General features: G+C 40.4%; 1 pseudogene; it reads right to left on the bottom strand.

Moving 5' to 3' along the window:
• Window positions 1–3,959: 3,959 nt before the first annotated feature.
• Window positions 3,960–5,472, bottom strand: LOC119522293 (annotated as a pseudogene).
• Window positions 5,473–5,914: the final 442 nt, after the last annotated feature.

Genomic DNA, 5,914 nt, shown 5'->3' with positions numbered 1-5,914 from the left:
TACAGTTTGAGGCCATAAGAATATCCAAATCAAGGCATCATCAAGGTGATGTATCCTTCCCGAAGACTGGCTGCCAGAGATCCTTGGCTCCTCTGCCACGTGGCAAGGTGCACAGTAGTATCTGCTGGTCACTCCCTTCTCTTCCAGGTTTTGTTGCTTTCAGCTTCTTGCTTCCATGGCTTTTTCTCTTTGCCTGAATTTCATTTTCTTATAAAAGACTCAAGTAATAGGATTAAGTCCCATCCTGAATGAAGTGGGTCACACATTAACTGAAGTAGCTGCCTCAAAAGGTTCTACTTACAATGGGACCACAACCACAAGAATGGATTAACCTTAAGAACATGATTTTCTGGGGGTACATAGAGTTTCAAACCACCACACTCCACCCTCTGGACCCCCCAAAGACATGCTCTTTCTATATGCAATACACATTCATTCCATTACAATGTCCCCCAAACCTTAAGCCATTTCAGAAACAATGTAAAGTACAAAGTTTCATCAAAATCAGTTATATTCCTGAAGGAGAAGACTGCCAGTCTTTATGCACATGAGAATGGGCTTGGACCCAAGATACCTAGTTGCCTGGAGGAATTCTTCATATTTATGGAATATTCTGGAGCCCCTATTTTGTAAAATGCAATTTTATTGAGATATATTCACACACCATAAAATAAGCCCCTATTTTTTTAAGCTAGGACTCTTAGCCTTATGTTTAGTTCCATGAAAAGGACTTTGAAGCCTATTTATTTCCAGTCATCTTCCTTCTACAGTACACAACAAGACATCTCCAAGAAAAAGATGGGCCACAATGTGATTCCCAAGAAAGTCCCTAGCAAGTCTAAATAAGTTTTATTACAACCTGGTGTGATTATGGTTTGGGAATAAAAGTGTGTATGTTAGCTACTTTAAAAAAAATTGGTTACAGGTGTTGTGTTGGTTGTAATCTATTATATACCCCATAAAGGGCCATGTTCTTTTAATCTACTCTGGTGTAGGCAGACTTATTGTGGGTCAGACCTTCTGATTAGATGATTTCCATGGACATGTGACCCCACCAATTCAAGGTGGGTCTTAGTTTACTGGAATCCTTAGGAGAGCTCAGGGAGAGAGAGAGCTCAGAGCCAACACAGACCCAGATGCTTGGAGACACAGACAGAAAGATGTTTGGAGATGCTAAGCTAAGAGATGAAGCCCAGAATTTGCCCAAGAGAAGCTAAGTGAGAACCCATAGACACTTAAAAGAGAAAGCCACTGGAATCAGAAGCTGAAAGCAACACAACCTGGGAGCAAAGGACCAGCAGACACCAGCCACGTACTTTCCCAGCTGACACAGGTGCTCTGGACACAATCAGCCTTTCCTCAGTGAAGGTATCCTCTTGTTGATGCCTTAGTTTGGAAACTTTTATGGCCTTAGAACTGTAAATTTGTAACCTAATAAATCCCCTTTATAAAAGCCAATCCATTTCTGGTATATTACATTTCAGCAGCTTTAGCAAACTGGAACAGGTGTGTTCTGTCCTGGGCCACAGTTCCCCTCTGACTGTGGACCTGTGAAACCTAAAGAACAAGATATCTGCTTCCAATATACAGGCATAGGATAAACATTCTCATACCAGAAGGGAGGAATTAGAAGGAAAACAGAGATTGTGGATCCCAAATAATTCTGAAGCCCTGCGGGGCATACTCCATTAGATTTTAAGGTCTGAGAGTTATCTATAGAATGGTGTTTTGTCCTCCATGCCTAATAGAGTGGCAGGCCCACCGCTTCCAAGTGCTTTCACAGTGGCCATGCTCTCTCCAAACACTGGGGTGAAGGTTCCACCCTCTGAAAACACTGGGGTGATGGCTTGACTCTCTGCAATCTCAGGAGCATAGACTCAACCCTCTCAGGACAGTGGGGTAGTAGCTGGACTCTCCACAATCCTTGGGGGAATATGCTCTACCCTCTCTGAAAACTGGTGTAGCAGCACTCTTCCTGAGCAATGGGGCATAAGGTCCACTGTCTCCCACTGCCAGGGCATACTCACCCTTTCTACACACATGGGTGGGTTTGCTTTCTTGGCCTGAGAAGATGCCTTTGGTCCAGACCTCTGCTTCTGTGGTCTTGAATTTGAAGTGATTTTTCCTTCAGTCTATACCTTTTTGGTCCCTTTTAGTCCAGGCTGGCAGTAGTTCCCTTCATACAGATCTCACAAAAATCCTGTCAGTTTTGCATGTAGTACACAGGGGTCCAAATTATCAGACATTAGGACTTTCCACAGATCCTTCCTGGATAACTGCATTTCCAATCCTGACTTGCACTGAAATGGCTGACTTGTTACATGTTCAGTTAAACCCTCATATAGAGCACTATTCTTTGGGGTCTTGCTTTCCAGAATCTCAGCATTTTCCAAACCATGAATTTCCGGTTTCTTTGTGCCTAGGCATTTAGTTCTCAGCTTATCCTTTTCCTCTCATGTTTTACTGTAAGCTGCATGGAGAAACCAGGCTGCACTTTCCACACTTAGCTTGGAAATCTCCTCAGCTAAATATCCAAGCTCATTGCTTTCAAATTTTGCCTTCCATCCAACATCAGATCTCAATTTTGCCAAATTCTGTGCCACTTTAAACAAGAATCACTTTTCTTCTAGTTTCTAATGACACACTCATCATTTTCTTTTAAGACCTCATTGGAAGTATCTTTAGAGTCCATATTTCTACTGATAGTCTCTTCAAAGCAATCTAGGTCTTTTCTACCAAGCACCCCACAATTCATCCAGCCTCTACCCATTACCCAATCCCAAAGCCATTTCCACATTTTTGATATTTGCAATAGCAGAATCCCACTCTCCTGGTACCAAAATCTGTTTTAGTTTCCAAGGACACTTAAAGCAGATACCATGAAATGGGCTGTTTTTAAACAATGGGAATTTATTAGCTTACGATTTTAGGCCATGAGAATGTCCAAATCAAGTTATCACAAAGGCAATGTTTTCTTTCCAAAGACTGGCTGCCGGTGATCCTTGGCTCTTCTGCTACATGGCAAGGCACATGGCGCAGTCTGCTGGTTTTTCCCTTCTCTTCTGTGTTTCATTGCTTTCACCTTCTTGCTTCCATGGCTTTATCTCTCTTTGTCTGAATTTCATTCTCTTATAAAGGACTCCAGTAATATGATTAAGTCCCATCCTGAATGAGGTGGGTCACACCTTAACCGAAGTATCCTCATCAAAAGTCCCACTTACACTAGGTCCACACCCACAGGAATGGATTAACTTTAAGAACATGCTTTTCTGGGGTACATACAATTTCAAACCACTACAGATGCTTTAAAAAGAAAAAACCATACCAAAGAGGCTCTTACCTCTTTGGCAAGGTATTGCTTTACGAAAAGTTGTCCAGTATTCTTACAATATGCATTTATATTGTAGTTCTCCCTTCCCCAACACAAATAATAATTATAAAATAAATACTGTTTTTAACTTTATAAATAAAAATGCAATGTTCAAACTACTTTTCTTAAACAGACATAACAGCAATGCTTTAAATGTAAACCATATGCCAATTTAATCAGGAAAAGAAAAAAGAGAGGGAATAAAGACACAACCAACTGAAGAATTACAACACAAAGCCTCAAAATTTACTCACAGGTTCAAAGCAGTTCTGTAAAAAGGAAAAGGAATGTTTTCCCTTAGCTGAAACACTCTAAAAGGCCCACCTTTTTCAAAGAAGGCCATAGAATACGATGTTGACAGGTAACAGCCCTTTACCTCTTGTCCGTATCCAAACATTAAAGATATTTAGGAAGTTTTAATTCAAATACTAACAATAAAATATCTCATATATTTCTTAGGATGCTAAGTAGTCATTTTACCCCCATCTCAACACAGACTTACAAAGACATTTACTAATGCATAAAGTTTCTTTTAACTTGCGTTTGTTGTATAGTTTTCACACATACATGGACTGAAGACAATAGCTCATTAGGTTTTGTGCATTTTGTTTGTCTTAAAGGAGAACTTCAGTACTCTATGTCCTAGATGGTATCCACTGAAGCTTGCTATCGCCCTGGCAGCCTCATCATAGTCTGTCATAATCACAAATCCAAAACCTTTGCATTTATTGCATTTATTGGTGTTAAAGTCATGGATGATCATCACATTGGTGACAGCTCTAAAGAGCCCAAACATTTACCACAGGATATATTCATCCAAGCCAGAAGTCAGGTTGTACACAAAAATATACCACCCTGTTCCTTGGTGTCCAGGGATATTAATTTCAATCAAACTGGTCATTCTATCAACAGTCATTGAAGAAATCCTCTTTACTCCATTGGCCATATTGGGCAGATTGTCCAAACTAAAAAGCTGTGCCTGCTGAGCTAGTGGTTCTAGATGTTCTGCAGGGGGTCTAATATAGCTGGGAAAGGATGGCCTGGTTGACTTTTTGGCTTGGATTATTGGCAAAATTTACAACAGAAGATTTCTGGCCATTTGGGCCTTTGATTGCCTCTTCTGCCTCAACCACTTGTCAAATCTAATAAACCCTACACACCTTGATATTCCAATTACTTGGTCAACAAGAATATGAGAAGTAATAATGTGTCAATATTGTAAAAAAGGGTATTCCATCTCCTGGGTCATAGATTTCAGAAACCCACTGACATATAAGTTTGCATATCTCAGACAAAAGTTGAACTTGGAAAAGCAAAGGAAACATATTATTTTGTTCTGAAGTCTCAATCCATTCAGTGTGTTGATAGCTTTCTCTGCATCTTTAGGGACAATGTAAGTCACAAAGCCATATCCCAAGCTCTGCCCTCTTATTTTGTCTTTGTGGTGGTTTGGAGATGTTTGTATCCCAGAAAACCATGTTCTTAAATTTATTCCATTCCTATGGGTGTGAATCCATGTAAGTAGGACCTTTTGCTGAGGTTACTTCAGTTAAGGTGTGGTCCAGCCCAATCAGGATGGGTCTTAATTCTATTGCTGGAATTCTTTGTAAGCAGAATGAAATTCAGACAGTGTGAGAAGGAAAGCCACAGGAAGCAAGAAGCTGAAATCAACTAAACCTGGAAGAGAACATAGAGGCCAGGAGAGGTTGCCATGTGCATTGCCATGTGACAAGCAAAAGACCAAGAATTGCTGGCAGCCTGCCCCAGAATGCCAGAGTCTTCTGGAAGAAAGCATAGCCTGCATGATGCCTTGATTTGGACTCCTATCTTAGCCTCAAAACCACGAGCTAATAAAGTCCCATTGTTTAAGCCAACCCATTGCATGGTATTTGCTTGAGCAGCACAAGAAACTAAAGCTCCTCAGGAGACTCAGTTCCTCCTGGGTCATGTTTTGAGAAAAGTAGCTGACTCTTCTTAAGTTGTTCTTATTTTCCTATGTGTTCCCAGAATCAACTGGTGACGAGCAGTGTTGTTTATGGTCGTGGGACCATTGACTGTGTTGTTGCAAGTTGGCCATTAGAGAGTTGTGTTTCCATGGCAGCAATTACCTGCAGTTACCACCCTGGTGTGTTTGGCTGGAGAACCCCATGCATATATCCTCTCATAAAGCAGAGCTGCCAGCCCAGCTTTTTTTTTTTTTTAATTCATTTTTATTGAGATATATTCATATACCGTGCAGTCATATAAAGCATACATTCAATCAGCCCAACTTTTGAACATTTTTGAGTTATAACTGTAGTGAGCAAAACTTTATAATATTTGCAATAGGATATATGGAAGTAGCATAAAATAAACTTGGATTTGAATCCTTGTCCTCCTACTTAGTATCTATGTGCAATTTTTTTATTTTTTGCCTGCCCAAGATCTTCTTTTGGTAATTGCAGATTGATTTTCTTTTTAGAGAATTACTTCTTTCTCATTACGAATCCGTGGAGCTTGGGGCTTGAGATGGGGTTAAGAACCCCCATCCCTAGCCCTCAGCTC

The sequence above is a fragment of the Choloepus didactylus genome, chromosome X (genome assembly GCF_015220235.1).
Source record: "Choloepus didactylus isolate mChoDid1 chromosome X, mChoDid1.pri, whole genome shotgun sequence".
In the NCBI taxonomy this organism is placed as follows: Eukaryota; Metazoa; Chordata; class Mammalia; order Pilosa; family Megalonychidae; genus Choloepus; species Choloepus didactylus.
This window is presented reverse-complemented; position numbering and strand designations above follow the sequence as displayed.